Source organism: Leopardus geoffroyi, chromosome C2 (genome assembly GCF_018350155.1).
Source record: "Leopardus geoffroyi isolate Oge1 chromosome C2, O.geoffroyi_Oge1_pat1.0, whole genome shotgun sequence".
Classification (NCBI taxonomy): domain Eukaryota; kingdom Metazoa; phylum Chordata; class Mammalia; order Carnivora; family Felidae; genus Leopardus; species Leopardus geoffroyi.
In genome coordinates, this window is record NC_059333.1 from 119,345,188 (window position 1) to 119,365,393 (window position 20,206).

General features: G+C 34.9%; 1 long non-coding RNA gene across 1 annotated transcript; it reads right to left on the reverse strand.

Annotated features, from left to right (window-relative positions):
- Window positions 1-13,505: 13,505 nt before the first annotated feature.
- LOC123576173 lies at window positions 13,506-19,052 on the reverse strand. Its single transcript, XR_006701204.1, has 2 exons — window positions 18,998-19,052; window positions 13,506-13,638 (listed from the first exon to the last, which is right to left on the reverse strand). It is a non-coding gene; the product is annotated as an uncharacterized LOC123576173 (long non-coding RNA).
- Between the last annotated feature and the right edge of the window lie 1,154 nt (window positions 19,053-20,206).

The window sequence follows — 20,206 nt, forward strand, 5'->3', positions numbered from 1 at the left end:
AACTAATAACCCTAAAATATGTATGGAAGCACAAAACACTCCAAATAGCAAAAGCAACTTGAAAAAGAAGAACAAAACCAGACCTATCACATTTCAAGATTTCAAGATACATTAAAAACTATAGTAATTAAAACAAAAGGATACTGATAGAAAAATAGAAACAGATCAATGGAACAAAATACTGAGTCCAGATACAAACCCACACTTTTATGGTAAATTAATTTACAACTAAGGAGGCAAGAATATCTGATGGGAAAAAGACAGTCTCTTCAACAAATGGTGCTGAGAAAATTGGACACCTACATGCAGGTGAATGAAACTGGACCACTGTATTGCACCATACACAGAAATACTCAAAATGGATTAAAGACCTAAATGTGAGGCTTGAAACCAAAAAAATCCTAGAATAAAACATATGCAGTAGTCTCTTTGACATCAGCCATAGGAACCTTCTTCTAGACATGCCTCCTCCAGCCAGGAAACAAAAGCAAAATTAAAGTATTGACACTACACCAAAATGAAAAGCTTCTTCATGGTGACAGAAACCATCAATAGAAACAACAAAATGCAACCTAGTGAATGGGGGAATTTATTTGCAAATGATACATCTGATAAGGTATTAATAACCAAAATATCTAAAGAAATTATACAAAAATATAAAGAACTTATACAACTCAGCATGTATATATATATATATACACACACATATACATACATACACAATTAAAATAAGCAGAGGACAAGGGTGCCTGGAAGGCTCAGGTGTTTAAACATTTGACTTTGGCTCAGGTCATGATTTCAAGGTTTATGAGTTGGAGCCCCAAATCAGGCTCCCTGCTGGCAGTGCAGAGCCTGCTTGGGATTCTCACTCTCTCCTCGCTCTCTGCCCCTCCCCTGCTCATGCTTTCTCTCTCTCTCTCTCAAAAAAAGATAAATTAATTAAATGAATAACTAAACTTTTTTTAAAAGATAGGCAGAGAACATGTATAGACATTTTCCCAAAAGAGACATATAGGTGACCAATATATACATGAAAAGATGCTCAACATCACTTATCATCAGGAAAATGTCAATCAAAACCAGAATGAGACATCACCTCACACTCAAAATGGCTAAAATAAAAAACACAACAAAAAGTAAGCGTTGACAAAGATGTGGAGAAAAAGAAACCCTCATGCACTCTTGGTGGGTGCAAACTGGTGCAATCACTGTGGAAAACAGTATGGAATTTCTTTAAAAAGTTAAAAAATAGAATAGGAATGCATGGGTGGCTCAGCTGGTTAAGCGTCTGACTCTTGGTATTGGTTCAGGTCATGATCTCATGGTTCATGGGTTCAAACCAGGCTGACAGCATGGAGCCTGCTTGGGATTCTCTCTCTCTCAATCTCTCTGCTTGCTCTCTCTCTCTCAAAATAAATATACAAACTTAAAACAATTAAAAAATAGAATTACCATATGATCCAGTAATTCCACTACTGGATATTTACCCAAAGAAAATGAAAACACCAATTCAAAAAGATATGTGAAACCCTATGTTTATTGGAGCCCAATTTATAATGGCCATGATATGGAAGCAGCCCATTTGTCTATTGATAAATGAGTAGGTAAAGAAGATGGTGTGTGTGTGTGTGTGTGTGTGTATAAATGGAATATTACCCAGCCATAAAAAATTAATTCTTACCATTTGCAACAACATGGATTAACTATAGGGTATAATCCTAAGTGAAATAAGTTAGTCAGAGAAAGACAAATAGTATATGATTTTACTCATATGTAGAATTCAAGAAACAAATAAAGGGAAAAAAAGAGACAAATCAAAAAACACCCTCAGAGAGAACTGGCAGTTACCAGAGGGGAGGTGGATGAAGGGATGGTTGAAATAGATAAAGAAGAGTAAGAAGAGACATATCCTGATGAGCACTGATAAATGTACAGAACTGCTGAATCACTATATTGTACACCTGAAACTAATATAACACTGTGTGTTAATTATACTTGAATTAAAAAAAAGATAAAGTATAGCTCTTCTCCTACTTCATCTATCCCAGATTTTTTTCCACTTAATAGTTTACACAAAAAATCTCACCCAATATAAATATTACTGTACATATTACTGAAAAGTATGGTTACTTGAGATAGGATATAAATTCTACATTATAAAATATGGAGTTAGTCCTTTCCCTTGTCTTCTTTCCTTGTTTCCTTCCCTGGTTTTTCATTGGTCTCTCTTCTAGCTTTTTTTCCTACTATTTGTCCCCCTTTAGGCATTTTTGTTAATATAATTATTAATTAAAAAATTAAATAAAATGTTGGATAATGTCCAATTATAAGTTTGAGAAACAAAACTTTTATGTGTAGGGCATGCAAATGTAGCAGGTGTATAATGGAGACAGTGTTTGGACTATAAAACATAAGCACTAAAATCATATAATACATTGAGTTCACAGATTTGTTATTTTTTGTGGAAAAGAAAAGCCATACAGATGATAATGATGACAGTTGCATTTGGACTCCATGATTTCCTTTACATGAAATCATATTTATTTAAGAGTATGAAACAACTGGATTTGGGAATAGAATCTTCAGATTCCTTTGAATACTTAGGATTTCCAAAATAGTTTTTCTGAAATGCAGTTATGAATGATGTTTGATTTCAATTCTATTTCAAACTTGACCCTGTATGAGAAAATAATGGAACCAACAAATGAGCAACCGCTCTTAAATGATCTACCAACAAATCATAGCCTGTAGATACTAAATTGTGGTAAGCTCAGCTAAAAACATTGAGTCATGACTATTAATAGAAGGGGAAAGGAAATGAAATGAGATCAAAATCTTGATGACAACGCAACATGAAAGGGGAATACATTATATAGAAGACATTAATGATGTATGTAATGACCTTGGAGAACTCTAAGACAGTTAATGATAAAAATGAGTAACTTGTGTGCATAGTTTTCCAATGAAATTGTCCAAATGCATGCCTAATTTTCAATTAGAAAAACTTAAACTGAAAGAAAGTACATAACATTAATCTTTAGAAATGTATATAGTTAATTAGGAATTTTATATTTCCTGGAGTATGGGCTGTCTGTACATAAAACTTGAGTCAAAGGGAATCATTAAAAGTCAGGCACCATCTAGATAAATAAGATTTCATATGTGTAAGTTGTGAATGTTTGTCTGTGAAAAACTGCTTGCATTTAATGCTATCACCACACACACACACACACACACACACACACACACACACACAACCTGTACATTTTCAGAGAAGAGCATTTCAGTGTGACTTTTGACTTCTTTGATATAAGGATCAATGTTCATAGCTGTTTCTACAAGACAGTGTTTGTAGTCAAAAACAAAAAGAAAAACAGAAAAGACTTAGAGGCAAATAACATATAAGCACCAATTTCGACTGTCCATCAAAGAATTTGAATGGGGTTGTGATGACTGAACATCGTGGCCAATTTGTAAAGGGGTTGTTTGGGAATTGAAGCATTTATGTGTTATAAGCTAAGAATGAATATATAGACTTTCTAGGTATCTACAGACAGCTGCGATTTGTTAATCACATTAAACAAAAGGCACATATTCTTTTTTTTTAATCTGTCCATTGCTCTCTGACAACCTTCTATAACATCATAGTTTTATCAATCCTTTAACATAATTTAAAGAATTATTATAATGCTCGCATGAAGTTTTAGACTTAGAAATTAAACTTGGCCAAAAAAAATAAAATTAGAAAATGTTAATGTTTTAAATTTTATTTGACTACCTTTTGTTCATCTAATGATTGAAAATGTAGATTAAGACAGTGGGTAATTGATCTGTTGAAAAATGATAAATATTTTTTTTTTAGGTTTAGGAGGAAAACTAAAACCATGTACAGAAAAACAATTATAATGTTAGATGATAGAGCTCATTTAAAGTATGTATTTTCATGATGCACCTCCATGTACATTAGAAAAAAGTCTTTATAGGCCAGCCTATGAAACTTGGTAATTTTAGTGCAATTGTCCATCACATAAAAAAGAACATTAAGAAAATATATATGATGTCAAAATCTAATGCTAATAATTAGTGTAACTTTTGTGTATTAATCTGGGAATTACTCCAGCTTCAATATTCTCTGGCAACGTTAACAAGTTAACAAGTTAATGTGTGTTCATGACCTTCTTCTATAGTTTAATACATTGTACGCTAAAATTTAAGGGATTTTTCTCTTCTTTCAACCTTTGGACTTTCAAATATTATAAAAGGAACTTTGATGGATACTCAAAACAGTCATTTCAGAAAGATTTCCTGGAAAAAAATTTGATAGGAACATACGTGATATTATGTGAGCTCCATGGAAACCTATTTCCATTTTTTCTAAACTGAACAACATGTGTTATAATACATTCTAAGCTAGGCCTGTGCTTCTGCATATAAACTTTTTCTTTCCTTTTCTTCTATTTGAGGAGAGGATGGGCAGAGAGAGAGAAGGAAAGAAAGAATCCCAAGCAGACTCTGTACTGTCAGTGCAGAGCCCAATATGGGGCTCGATGCCATGATCGTGGGATCGTGAGCCAAAATCATTTGGATGCTTAACTGACTGAAATATCCAGGCACCCGATTCCAACTTTATTTTCCAAAGCTGTCCTCATTGTGCATTCTTTACTTGTATGAAAAATATGTCGTTTCTAATTTCTCCATACATGGAGAGAAGTTTATGGGACTCTAACATTAACAGAAATAAGGTTAAAAGACAAGGGGATATTGCCCCTATTAAGAGACTCCAATTAATGTGACACATTGCTCTTCATCCTGTGTGAGAGACCAGCACAAAATAAACATGACCAATCACAGATTGCTTCCTGTTCTTGCAAGGGTTGGAACCCTATGAAAGAACAAGTTCTGACTGCAAATATATAGATATCAGTTGTGTCTCTGGAAATACAATGACTCTCAATGAGGTTCTTCTGTCAATTATTTGTTGAAATTACCAATGATGAAACATAAAAGTTAATAAAGATAATGGTGATGATAAATGTATTAGTTTTGTATTGCTACCATAACAAACTACCATGAACTTAGTGTTTTAAAACTACAATTTTATTATCTTACAGTTATGCAGGTCGAAGTCTGACACAGGTCTTATGAGTTAAAATCAAGGTACTGTCAGGGCTATTCCTTCCTGGAGAATTTTAATGTTTATTTATTTATTTATTGAGAGAAAGAGAGAACACAAGCAGGGGACGAGCAGAGAGAGATGGAGAGGGAAAATCCCAAGCAGGATCCACACTTTCAGCACAGAGCACGATTTGGGGCTCAAACTCATGAACCACAAGATCATGACCCAAGATGAAATCAAGAGTCCCACATTTAACTGACTGGTGCCCCTCTTCCTGGATATTTGAAGGGAGGAACTGTTTCCTTGCTTATTCAGATTGTTGGCAGAATTCAGTTCCTTCAAGTTACAGGGTTGAGTTCCTGGGTTTCTGCAGATGGTCAGCTCAGTTCCAGTCCCAGCTTTTGGATGTCACCTGTATTCCTTGGCTTGTGTCTCCTTTCTGCCATCTCCAAAGTCAGCAATTGTGGATAAATTCTTCTCATGCTTCAAGTATCTCCTTGTGTTTCATCTCTCTGATCCACTTTTCTGCCTCTATTTTTTGCTTTTAAAAGTTCATGTAATTATATTGGGTCCACTGGGAGATTCTGGGATAATCAGCCCATCTCAAGGTTTGCAACCTTAACCACATCTGCCAAGTCTTTAGCCATGTAAGGTAATGTATTCCCAAGATCCAGAGATTAGGATATGAATATCTCTGGGGGACAATTATTCTTCTCACCATAATAATAATAATGGTAGACACTAATACTATATACAACCGCTTAAAAAATTTTTTTAACATTTATTTTTTGAGAGAGAGAGAGAGAGACAGTGTGAATGGGGGAGGGGCAAAGAAAGAGGGAGATATGGAATCCGAAGCAGACTCTGAGCTGTCAGCACAGAGCCCAATATGGGCCTCGAACTCAAGAACAGTGAGATCATGACCTGAGCTGAAGTCGGATGCTTAACCGATGGAGCCACCCAGGCATTCCTGTACAACCACATTTTTAAGTGTCTTCCACATATGAAATAATTTAAACTTTACAGTAATTCTATAAGAAAGATAGTATTATAACCTCCATTTCACAGAGGAGGAAAATGAGAGATTGTGTAACTTGTGGGAAGTCGCCCCGCTAAAAAGTGAAATAGCCTTCCCATAGCCATACAGTTGTAAATCTGGAATCCAAATCTGTCTCATCCATGTTCACAATCAGATCAGTTTTTTGTTATGGGTTTTTTGTTGTTTGTCCCCCCCCTTCCCCGTTCTGCTTTATAGGGAGTTAAGTCATAGCTTTGAGCAGAAGCAATTAAGGTAGAAAGGTTTAAAGTACTTCTATAATAATTCATCCTAGGAACCTGCCCAAAATCAATGTGGGACTCACTAGCTCAGAATTTATAAATATATTCTTTGCCCATTAAAAAAGGGGGGGAGGAGATTGGGGGTTTTCCATATCAAGTTTTCAAGTACTTTTACGATCTCCGTTAATTCCTAAAAAGCACTCTGCTGTCTCATTTTGAAGTTCTTTCAAAATGAAGATATTTAATCACGTAGGATCCTGAGTGAGTGAAGAAACTCAAATTATTCTCAACTTGATGCCCTCTAGAAGTTGGAGAAGCTTCCGAGTAAAGTGATCATTGTTTTTGTAGGGATTGTGACCCCAGAAAGCAAGAATGATGTAAAAATTCAACAGTTGCTGGGACTTGTGCCATCAAAGTGCATGAGTGTGCATTTGTGGATGTGTGCGTGCACATGTGGTAATCCAGTAGAGAATTATAAACTGGCTGTAATTCAGGGAAAAAAGTCTATGTAGCTTATTCATAAGCATTTTCTTCTATTTCACTAAAAGGAAAGTGTCTTTAATAAACCCTGCGATTCAGTGTTGTCACGATTAACCTTGAAATGTAGAAATTGTCCTATTTGAGTATGTGTTGGCAAATAAACATACAACCACACAGACATATTTAAATACTAGATGGTTGAAGCACAAACCAATAAAACCCAATAGTTTCAGGGTTAATTGTGACACATTTTCACCTTTAGCTTCTCTCACTACAGTAAGAAAAACATGCCCTAAAGTATTTCAACTGTTTACCTGTAAATTGTAAGTAAAAACCCCATTATATAAAACAGAGTACACCCTTATGAAAACCAATGAAGTCAATATGACTTTAAAAATAATCTTGTTTGCAAATCCACTTACATCACAGTCTATGTATCCTATGTTGGAGGTGGGATGTAACTATATTTCAGTTATTATGTTACCAACAGAATGAAGTGAATAGTTTACAGATGAATATACTTGCAATTATTATTTTATTATTTTCTTAGCTAAAATAATGACTATTTCTTTTTTTTAAGTTTATTTATTTTGAGAGAGAGAGAAAGAGAGAGAGCAAGGGAGAGGCAGAGACAGAAGGAGAGAGAGAATCCCAAGAAGGCTCCACACTGACAGCACAGAGCCCAATGCGGGGCTCAAATCTGCAAACCGTGAGATCATGACCTGAGCCTAAACCAAGAGGCTGACATTTAACCGACTGAGCCACCAGGCACCCATAAAATAATGACTGTTTCTTGATCCCCTTGTTTTTTCATTTACTCTGGAAACACTGACAGCAGTAAGTATTCTTGAGCAATTAAAGACTAAGGAATGTAGCAAAGACGCTGGGTTAAAGGAGGAAGAGAGGAAAGAAGAAAAATGAATCACCAATATTTTGTACCTTAAGAATAGAAGATAGTATGGCCTCCCGGAAAATATAAGTCTCAATTCCTTTTAAACATAGTACCTGCCATACAGTTTCTCAAAAGAGAACAAAACCACATATTATCAGCCAATATTAAGTTCTGTTCCCAAAAATTATTTTTCTAGAGCTCAGACAAATCATTTAAAGGTTAGGGTAATATATTCCCAAGTGATATGTTATCATTTTAAAATTATTTTATCAGGAATTGCTTTAAGGTCTGTAAACATCAGAATTATCTTTGTGTAAATAACAATGCTTTTTTTTTTTCTATACTTACTAAGACCATTCCAATGATCTCTTCTTTAAACTATTAATTTTAAAGTCTGTTTACTTTTCACAAATATCTTAAAGGTTTTTTTTTCATAATTGAGCATTATTTCCCTAAATAAACAGAAAGTGATTTGTAATTCTGTATACAAAAGGAAAATGGCATTTATGAGCCTTTCTGCCTATACACCATGGGAGTCAATAGGCTGGAATTTCTAACAGAAAAATACAAACCTTTCACTGTTTTCTTTTTCCATTTTTTTTCTTCCCTTCCTAAAGAAATCTCATGTGGTATCAGTATGAGCGTCAGTGAATTGAAAGGTCAAGTTATTAGCAGAAGCTCAGCACTGTAATGTTACTTTGTCTTGAAAGAAAACTGAAATGACCACTGGTGCTACTCTGAGGGGATATGGTTATCTCAGAGAATTAAGAAACTGAAATTAAAAGGTCATAAAGTCCTTGGGGATGGTGAAAAGGCAATGTGGCATTAGGGGTCATCCTCCACTCAGGCTCAGACCTGTCTGTAGATGCAGTTCTCTAAAGGAGAGGCTAAAGTCAGCATCAGAATCAGAAAGGACCTTTTAAAAAATACTTCCAAAAATAAATGAATGAATGAATGAATGAATGAATGAATCAATCAATCAATCAATCAATCAATGAATCAATGAATGAATACTTACATACATACATACATACATACATACATACAACTTCCTGTCCTGGAACCACTTATAAGAATATGCACTTGGGATTCAAGACAAAAGAGCTAATCTAATGTCTGTTGTTGCCCAACTGTTGTATGATGGTGAACAATTTGCTGTATTTCTGGGACTCAATTTCTTCCCCTAAATAAGGATTTGGTATCATTGAGTGTTTCTCCACTGGTAAACAGGGATGGTTCCATCTTCTGCCATTAACGTCTAAAATGTAGAATTCAGATGAGTTACCCACCCAGAGTCATATGTTACAAACACTAAGCGAGCTGATCTCTACAATCTTTTCTGGCTTTCCCCTTATGATGTTTGCCCACATGAATGTCTCCCCAATTCAGATCTTCCATAATTAATTTTTAATAAACATGTGTCATTTACTTTCTTTGAATCAGAGAACTTTGCAGCAGAATTAGTGAAAATACAAAGCTATATAAGACACATACTCTCCCATAAGTACAGAGTCTGGTAAATGCAGAAAGACATGTAAATAAATAAGTGTAATAAAGAACTGCATGTGCACTGAGGGAGCTCTTAAATTAGAATTAGGGAACCATGGAAGAAATCTAGTTTTGCCCAAGGCATTTTTGTGACTGATCCAAAAAGATTTTGTATTAAAAAGTGGTGATATTTTTGAAAAAAAAAATGACAAGGAATGGGTCAGGTGTTTAGAATAAAGGCATTCTCAGATCGATCAATCATTCAATCAATAAAATATAATAGAAAAAGCAGAAAGTCTATGAAGCACCTGGGCATGTTCATTTTAACTACTAACAACCCAATTGGGTGGGGCATAGAATGTGAGGGCAGATACAGCAAGACAAAATGCTGGAGAGATAGACAGAGGTTAAACTTTGTTAACTAGAATTCTTTCTTAAATAGTATGGGTTTTATCCTATAGACAAAGGGCTTTTAAGGACTTTTAAGGCAGTGACAACACATATAAAGCTTGTGTTGCGGTTGTAGAGAAAACTGTTTAAGGAGATATAATATTAAGGAGGTATTACTGATTTGACAATATGGATTGAGGGTGTTAAAGTATAATTTTTCAAAGGCAAAATTATGAAATTTATGCAAACAAAAAAATGAATACAGCAAATATCTGGCTCAACTAATTAAGAGGAAAACATTAACATTTGAGAAACTAGCAATTTAAAAAAAATTGTTAGGTTAAGATTGTTGGATTAGTTTTAAAACTTGTTAATGTCTAAAAGGGCAATAAACCATAACCTTTGAGTTATTTGTGACATCAAGTAGAAATTGGATTTATATTGGACAAAAATCAACAAGTTCACATTTAACTTTACTAAATGTGAGAAAGTTAACAGTGTGTAGTGAATTGAAAGTATTTTTCCCTAAACTTGTGGTGGGGCGGGGGGAGGTCATAATCCTGTATACATTGAAAATGCATGCCAGCTATCTTTCTGTCCTATTTCCAATTTGGGGACAATTATTTCTTACGCAGGAAAACTACACCATCAGTATTTTAGTATGCACTGTCTCTTTTGCTAAGTTTATGTACCATGTAATTGAACCATTTAAAATATGCATATATAAAATACTATATCATTTACAATCATATTGTGTATATATATCATATATATCATATATCATAGTGTCATATATATCATATATAATCATAGTGTATATATAATTATATACATATACATGTATATAATACACATATATATTATATATGTTATATATATTATATTATATGTATGTACATGTATATATTAATATATAATTATAAAATAATTATATATTATGTGTATTATCTGTATTATACATATACATATATATAGTTATATGTTATATTATATGTATATTATATATGTATATATATGATATGTATATATGTATATAATCATACTGTATAACACATTTTAAAATTCCAACTAAATATACCAATGAGAGCTATTCCTTGACTCTAGAAATATTTACACGAAGCACTAAATGCTAGGCTCTCTTTATTTTAAAACCTGTTTCAGACATATCTGTTTTGAAAATTCTAACACACTTTTTAAAAAGGCAACTCTTCGTTTCCCCATCTTAATCAATTAGTTGCTCCTTCAAGTTTTCCACTGGATAAATTGTAATTCTGGGCTTCTGTAGCCAATATTTTTCCAGAGAAGCAGGTTGGTCTTAGACATTGCTATTCCATCATTCATACTGTTCTGTTCACCAATAATTCCTAATTATACTGAAGGTAGCAAAGAATACTTGTGGCCTTTATTGGGTTTTCCTTGGATATGGACTCTGTGACTAGGAACCCAATAAGTGCCATGCTGAATAAACCCATTATTGTCCCTTGCCACAAATGCTTACACTGAATTTGTTTTATAAAACCAGTTCTGTGAACTCAGCATTTTGACAAGGTCTAATAGGATAATATTTCATAGAAAAAAAAAAAAAACAACAATACTTAGTGTCCTTGATTCACTCCAATATCCCTTAACAGGATATATGAGGATAAGCAACCCCTCCCTTTATATCCTAATATGATTTTACTTTTACAAATTAGGACTAGGTGGCCTTGGTTTAAAATATGAATAGTCCGTTAAATACTATGGAGACAAAAGTACAGATATCAATTAATCTAAGCCCTATGTAATTGTGTTGGGCAAATGTCTTTTCAATATTTAACTGGCTTATATCTAGAGACTTTATGCAACAAGTCAATGCATTTTTCTTCCTAGGTGTTTATTTTCTAACCAATTTGTCTTAAAGAGTAGACTTGTGTAACACAGCTGAAAGTTAATTTCATTCATTCATACAACAATTATTTATTGAAACTTACTAAGCTTGAGGAACCTGAGAATCAAACGTCCGTGCTTTCAAAGATCTTACACTGCAGTGGAAAAAGTCAGATGATAAGTAAATATATATATATATATATATATATATATATATATATATATATATATACACATAAATAAATAAGAAAATTTCCTGTGGTGACAAGTGCTTTGCAGAGAAATAAAATAGATTCATGTGATAGTGACTGAGTAAAACTCTAGATTAGGAATTCAAGCTAAGATCTCTCGAAGGAAGTTAAGTTTAACATTAAAGTTGAATGACAAAAGGAAGCCCACCATGACAAGATAAAAGGGAAGAATACTTAAGACCAAGGGAACAGACAAAGCAAAAAGGAGAATGGATGTGCATACTTTAAAAACTAGAAGAAAGCCATAATGCATGGAACACGAGGGCAGAGGGGAGAGTATATGATGCTGTGGGCCATAAATACTACACCAAGATTTTGGTTAATGGTAAAATGAACACTCTATGCCATGTAATTTGAGAACTGAACTTGACCATTTCTGTTATATGAGTCCCCATATTGATACATGAAAAAAATACCATGAAGCTACTTATGACACTCAGTATATTTCTGCCCTGGCTGGTCCTACTGATGCAGTTGGGCTTCCTTAGCTGCACTGAGAATGCTTCATGAATCTGTGTGTGATTCTTGTTATGTCAATAACCTGTGCCCTGTGTAGGACTAAGATATAAGTAACGCCATCTTGTTTACCAAGGTGTTGTCACATTATCTCTGAATAGAAAAGAACATCAACAAATGTGAATCTGCCTATTTGCTGAGATTGCATGGACCAACAGGAAAACATTTTTATCCAAAAATACCTATCAGATGTCATGCTACCTATTATCAGATATTACATGCAAAGTAATGGGCATAGTGTTAGGTAATAATCATATATTTTATATTATTGATTATTATTAGCAGTACTAATTTTATCATAGAATTACTAGAAAACATTTTATTTATTATTATTATTATTATTATTATTATTATTATTTTAATGTTTATTTTTGAGAGGGAGAGACAGAGCATGAGTGGGGGAGGGGCAGAGAGAGAGGAAGACACAGAATCGGAAGCAGGCTCCAGGCTCTGAGCTGTCAGCACAGAGCTCAACATGGGGCTCGAACCCATGAACCGTGAGATCATGACCTGAGCTGAGGTCAGTTGCCCAACTGACTTAACTACCCAGGTGCCCCACTAGAGACTCATTAAACATACTCCTTTTGTTTATTTATCAGAGTAATGCATAGATATGCAAGTAATCAAATGGTGAAGAAATCTATAATTAAAAACTATAGACTGAAACCAACATTTTGAAAATATTTTTGCATAAATAAAACTAATACATTCTTATACTCATTTTAAGGAATATAAGCAATCCAGCATCCTTCCAACTTAAAAAAAAATCATTCCAGCCATCTTTTTAATCATGCATACAGAAAGAAAATATGGTTTCCTACTCTCTTAAGTGAAAAGTAGTAGAGATACTGTTATTTGATATAGATAGAAAGAAACTAAAGCAACTGCCAATATTCAAATAAATATATCTTCACCAAAAGATGTATTTCTTAAAAGAGTCTTATACAATTGAGAAAACAAATTTTGTATTACGGGAAGGAGGCAGTCTTTAACTATAGATTTCAATTACAGACAGTAGTGTTGAATTTCTTTCATGAAATACTGAACAATAACCACTTACTTTCTGTTAGTTATACTACAGTTTTGTAGAGTCCAAGTTTATAACATTTCCCACCTGTTGTGCACTGAGATTCTTAGGAATAGTAGAATTTCTTCAACACTACAGAAGATTCAGTGGTCTATATAAACTTTTTGAAAAAATAATTTGTTAATGTTTATTTATTTTTGAGAGAGAAACAGAGCACGAGTAGGGGAAGAGCAGTGAGAGAAGGAGACACAGAATCCAAAGCAGACTCCAGGCTCTGAGCTCTCAGCACACAGTCTGACGCGGAGCTCAAATTCATTAACAGCGAGATCATGACCTGAGCCAAAGTTGGACGCTTAACCGATTGAGCCACCCAGGTGTCTCTATGTAAACTTTTTTAATGCAGCATATTTTTCTTATTTGTTGTTTTACTAAAATGAACCCTATTTTTTTTAGATTTTTTTAAAGAATGCATTTTATTTATTTTGAATGAGAGAGACAGAGAGAGAGCAAGCAAGGGAGGGGCAAAGAGAGATGGAGCAAGAGAATCCCAAGCAGGTCCCATGCTGTCAGAGCAGAGCCCAACGTAGGGCTCCAGCTCATGAACAGTGGGATGACCTGAGCTGAAATAAAGAGTTGGGTGCTTAACTACTTAACAATTGAGCCATCTAGGCTCCTGATAGGTTTAAAAAAAAACAAAAACAAAAACAAAAACAAAAAAAACAGATAATCTCTTAGCAAGAAACCCTGGCTACTCTTAAGTTCTGCTTTTGAAAATGTTTGCTTTATCATTGAACTGCAACTTGCTGACTATGGTATTTGGATCACTTTTTTGTTTCTTTCAGGATTTAGTACATATTACTGTAAGGTCTCATGCATTGAAAGTTTCTGCAAAGATCTTGAGGCAGCCTGTCTTGATTTTTTTCTCTTGGAAGATTTCCTTTTTTATATATGGATGTCCAAAATATTCTTTCTTCATGGACAAATTTTTATAAATGACAAAGTATTAATCTTTGTGTCTAATGTGCTACATGAAATTTTTCTAGAAGTAGGTATACTTTTTCATACTAAAGATTAGTCTTTTCTTTATTTCAGAGAACTTTCCTCTTATATTCCTGCAAAATTTTGATAAATTTGCTAAGTTCTCTACACTGAGGAAATTAATCATTTTCCAATTGGATCAATTTTTGTTTCTTTCATGTGATTTTGCTTCTCACTGATACTTTAATACCTTTGTCTTTTTCATACATCACCATTGCAGTTACCTCAAGCCTCGTTGTCAGCAATTTAATTTTAGATGTCTGTACGTTTCTTTTCATTCTAATTATTTCAGCACTTTTATGATGTGTTGGCGCAAGTTTTTTTTTTCTTATATCACTAGTTTATCTTGACCTCTCTTACTGTTTTATAAATGCATCTTTTGGGTTTTTCTATTGAATATTTATTCACATTGTTGCTTCACATTACAAAGCACTTCTGTATCTTGTGACTTTGCTGAATTCATGCATCAGTTCTAGCAGCTTTTTGGTGGAGTCTTTCAGGTTTTCCATGTAGACTATCATGTCATCTGCAAAAAGTGAAAGTTAAACTTCTTCTTTGCCAATTTGGATGCCTTTTATTTCATTTTGTTGTCTGATTGCTGAAGCTAGGACTTCCAACACTATTTTAAATTAACAGTGGTGAGAGTGGACATCCCTGTCATGTTCCTGATCTCAGGGGGACAACTCTCAGTTTTTCCCTATTGAGGATGATATTAGCTGTGAGCTTTTCATATATGGCTTTTATGATGTTAGGATACGTTCCTTCTATCCCAACTTTCTTGAGGGTTTTTATTAAGAAAGAATGCTGTATTTTGTCAAATGCTTTTCTGCTTCTATTGACAGGATCATATGGTTCTTATCCTTTCTTCTATTAATGCGATGTGATGTATCACATTGATTGATTTGCGAATATTAAACAAGCCCTGGAGCCCAGGAATGAATCCTACTTGATCATGGTGACTAATTCTTTAATATAGTGTTGAAATCGATTTGCTAGTATCTTGTTGAGAATTTTTGCATCCATGTTCATTGGGGATATTGGCCTGTGATTCTCCTTTTTAGTGGGGTTTTGGTGCTGGAATCAAGGTAATGCTGGTTTCATAGAATGAGGCCTGAAGCTTTCCTTCCATTTCTATTTTCTGGAACACTTTGAGAAGGATTGGTATTAACTCTGCTTTAAATGTCTGGTAGAATTCCCCTGGGAAGCCATCTGGCCCAGGACTCTTATTTGTTGGGAGATTTTTGATAACTGATTCAATTTCTTCACTGGTCATGGGTCAGTTCCATTTAGTATTTCCTCTCATTTGAGTTTTTGTAGTGTGCGGGTATCTAGGAATTTGTCCATTTCTTCCAAGTGGTCCAGCTTGTTGACATATCATTTTTCATAGAATTATCTGATAATTGTTTGTATTTCTGTGGTGTTGGTCATGATCTCTTCTCTTTCATTCATCATTTTTCTACTTGGGTTCTTTTTTCTTTTTGAGAAGTCTAGCTAGGGGATTATTAATTTTGTTTATTTTTTCAATGAATCAGCTCATAGATTCAGTGATGTTCTACTGTTTTGTTATTGTTTTTTTTTTTTTTTTTTTAGATTCTATATTGCTTATTCCTGCTCTAATCTCTATTATTTCTCTTCTTCTGCTGGGTTTGGGGTGTCTTCGCTGTTCTGTTTCTAGTTCCTTTAGGTGTGCGATTAGGTTTTATATTTGGGATTTTTCTTGTTTCTTGAGATAGGCCCAGAGTGCAATGTATTTTCTCCTTAGGACTGCCTATGCTGCAGTTGTATTTACATTTTCATTTTCCTCCATATATCTTTTAATTTCTTCTTTAATTGCCTGGTTGACTTATTCATTCTTTAGTAGGGTGTTCTTTAACCTCCATGCATTTGGAGGCTTTCCAAATTTTTTCATGTGGTTGATTTCAACTTTCATAGCATTGTGATCTGAAAATATGCATGGTGTGATCTCAATTCTTTTATATTTATTGAGTGCTGTTTTGTGACCCAGAATGTGAATTATCTTGGAAATGTTCCATGTGCACTCAAGAAGAATGTGCATTCTGCTGCTTTTGAGTGTAAAGTTCTGAATATAACCGTCAAGTCCATCTGGTCCAGTGTATCATTCAAGGTCATTGTTTCTATATTGATTTTATGCCTATATGATCTGTCCCTTCCTGTAAAGTGGAGTATTAAAATCCCCTGCAATTACCGGATTTGTATCAATAAGATTGCTTATGTTTGTGATTAATTGATTTGTATATGTGGATGTACCAATTTGTGGGCATAAATATTTACAATTGTTATCTCTTCTTGATGGACAGACCTTGTAATTATGATGTAATGCCCTTCTTCATCTCTTGTTACAGCCTTTAGTTTAAAATCTAGTTTGTCTGATAGAAGTATGACTGCTCCAGCTTTCTTTTGACTTCCAGTAGCATGATAGATGGTTCTCAATCCCCTCATTTTCAATATGAAGGTGTTTCCAGGTCTAAAACGAGTCTCTTGTAGACAGCATATAGATGGATCTTGTTGTTTTTTTTTTTTTTTAATCTATTCTGATACCCTGTGTCTTTTGATTGGAGCATTTAGTCCATTTACATTCAGAGTTATTATTGAAAGAAATGAATTTAGTGTCATTGTGTTTATGTGAGGTTTCATGCTTGTGGTAATGTCTCTGGACCTTTGTAGTCCTTCCAGCATTCCACTCAGAGAGTACCCCTTAGGATCTCTTTCAGGGCTGGTTTAGTTGTCATGAACTCCTTCAGTTTTTGTTTGCCTGGGAAAGCCTTTACCTCTCCTTCTATTCTGAATGGCAGCATTGCTGGATAAAGGATTCTTGGCTGCATATTTTTCCTATTTGACACATTGAATATTTCCTGTCACTCCCTTCTGGCCTGCCAAGTTCCAATGGACAAGTCAGCTACTACCCTTATGTGTCTACCCTTGTAGGTTAAGGCCAGTTCATCCGTAGCTGCTTTCAAAATTCTCTTTTTCTTTGTACTTTGACAGTTTCACTATGATATGACATGGATAAGACCTATTCCTGTTAAATCTGAAGGGAGTTCTCTGTGCCTCTGGATTTGGATGTCTGCTTCCTTTCCCAGATTAGGGAAGTTCTCAGCCATAATTTGTTCAATTAACCTTCTGCCCCTTTCTCTCTTCTCCTTCTGGAACTCCTATGACATGGATATTATTACATTTCATTGAATCACTTAGTCCTCTAATTCTCCCCTCATGGTCTATTATTTTCTTATCTCTCTTTTTCTTGGCTTCATCATTTCCATAATTTTATCTTCTATTTCATTTGTTCTCCCCTCTGCTTCTTCCATCCTTGCTTTCACTGCATCTAGTTTATTTTGCACATCATTTACAACATTTATTCATTGTGACTATTACTTCCTTGATCTCTGCAACAATAGATTCTTTGCTATCTTCAATGCTTTTTTCAAGCCCAGCGATTAATCTTATGACTATTACTCTAAATTCTTGTTCAGATATATTGTTTTTTATCTGTTTTGAGAAATTCTCTAGTTTCATTTCTTCCTGGAATTTCTTTGGGGGGAGAATTCTTCTGTTTCACCATTTGGGTTAGTTTTCTGTCCCTTATGCATTGTAATAGCTTATTATGTGTCCTGCACCTGTGAGCACTACTATATTAAAAAGGGGTCATAAACTGCCCAGGGCCTGGTCCTTCAAGAAGTGTTTTTGGAGTGTGCGGTGTGCTCTCTGTTGTTGTGACTGTGGTTGCTTTATCTCCCTACTTGTAGTGGTGGTTTGGGCCTACCACCATGTGTGTTTTGATTTGTTCGTTGAGTAATCCTGGAAAAAAATTTATAAAAAGGTGTGGTGTTGGTGGTGGAAGAAGCCTTATTCCATACAAAGAGAGAAATGACAGAGGTGGGGGGGAAAAAAAAAAAGAAAAAAAAATTGACCAGGCAGAGAATCAGAGAAACTGTATGGCTTAATCCAGAGAGAGAGAGAGAGAGAGAGAGAGAGAGAGGAAAATAAAGAGGAAGGAAATATAGAAGGGGTGTAAAAAGAATAGATTAAAAATGTCTATGGCCTGCCAAGTTGTCCCCTTGGGCCTTTGGAGATGTTTCTGTCATTCTGTAGCCCAGATTCCTGGAATTCCAAGTCTTCTGGCCTCAATACTATTGTGTTTTTGGGATGAGGGAACTTAGGTTGCCCCTACTTCTCTGCCATGTTGACTTCTCAAAGTACTTTAGGATAATCTACTTCTGTCTCTATGTTGTCCTTTTACAAGGCTGGGATAATTTTTTACTGTGTTTTGCAAAAATGTAGATTTTTCTTTCATCCTTTAAAAAAATCCTGTCATTTAAAATAATCTTGCTCATGAATTTTCCCTTTGACAGTGAGTACATTCTTCCTTTTATTTTACCCTTATCCCAGAATTATAGATTAGGTCCCCCTCAACGAAGCTTGTCATTTCCTCTCTCCTCTGCTTTCCCCTCTGTCTTCTTTTTTTTTTTTTAATATTTTTTAAGGTTTATTTATGTTTGGGACAGAGAGAGACAGAGCATGAACGGGGGAGGGGCAGAGAGAGAGGGAGACACAGAATCGGAAGCAGGCTCCAGGCTCTGAGCCATCAGCCCAGAGCCCGACACGGGGCTCGAACCCACGAACCGCGAGATCGTGACCTGAGCTGAAGTCAGACGCTTAACCGACTGAGCCACCCAGGCGCCCCTCCCCTCTGTCTTCTAAGGACAGTGTCATGGAAGGAGAGAGAGAGGAAGAGAGCTTCTGTCATGCCTCTCATCTCTCATGTCACAGATTTTGTTAAAATGACCTGTATTATGTTCCCACCATCAACTGACAGAACACCATTACTGTTGGAAGACATTTTTGGATTTCCAATTTTACAATTGGAAACATTTAATTCATGAAAGAGCAAAATACTGCCTATTTTTTCCCTACCTTACTACCCTTGCTACTTCAGCTTACTCACAAGACACAATAGATGGAATCCCCTCTCAGTTTGCTTCATATATTTATAAAAATCAGTAAGAATTACCAGGGTTTTATTAACTTATTAGCATGGCTTCTCAGGGATGTGGGTAAACTTAGGAACACTGCCACGCAAAAATGGTTTTATTCCTTCAAAATCCACATACTGGCTCTGTGAATCCTCTGTCAAATGTTTCTCTGGTAAATGCCTTGCGAAACAGCGGACAGATGTTTCCCAATAGAAACAAACCATTAATGAAAAGAAATAAGAAAGTTAGGTGACTGTGAGACAGAAAAAATGGTATGTATTTGATACTGGGTGGTAAATAACCTTATTCTATCAAGGGAGTATTTCTCTTAAAAATCACTTTCCATTTTCTGCCAGGATTCAGAAAATGTTCTTAGTTCACGTCTTCGATGTTAATCCAAACCAGGAGTTCTCAGCTCTGCCTGCATATCTGAACTACCTAGGACACTTTAGAAAAAGTGTCTGTGCTCAGGCCCAAAACCCAGACCCCGGAAAAAAATTTCTGGGGGGAGGCCTGAGATCTGCATGTGACTCTGATGAACACTGAGTGCTGGGAGCCACCAGTGTATACCAACACTAAAGCTGTTGATTTGATTTTTAAATATACCTTTGAACACTGCTCTGTTCCACTAAAATCAATGTTTATTAAACACTAAAAACTTCACATTAAAAGCAATATATTTTGCAAGAAAATTGTTTTTTCTAAGGGATGAAAAAATACGTAGTAGTTAAACTTAGCAGAATTTTCATGTAAAGCAAATATTATGTGACAGAACTAACATTTCTTTTGAGAATTGAGCATATTCTTTTCCCATATAGTTACGCAGTTAGTTATCTAATGTCATATATTGTTCAGAATGTTACAGTGGAAATT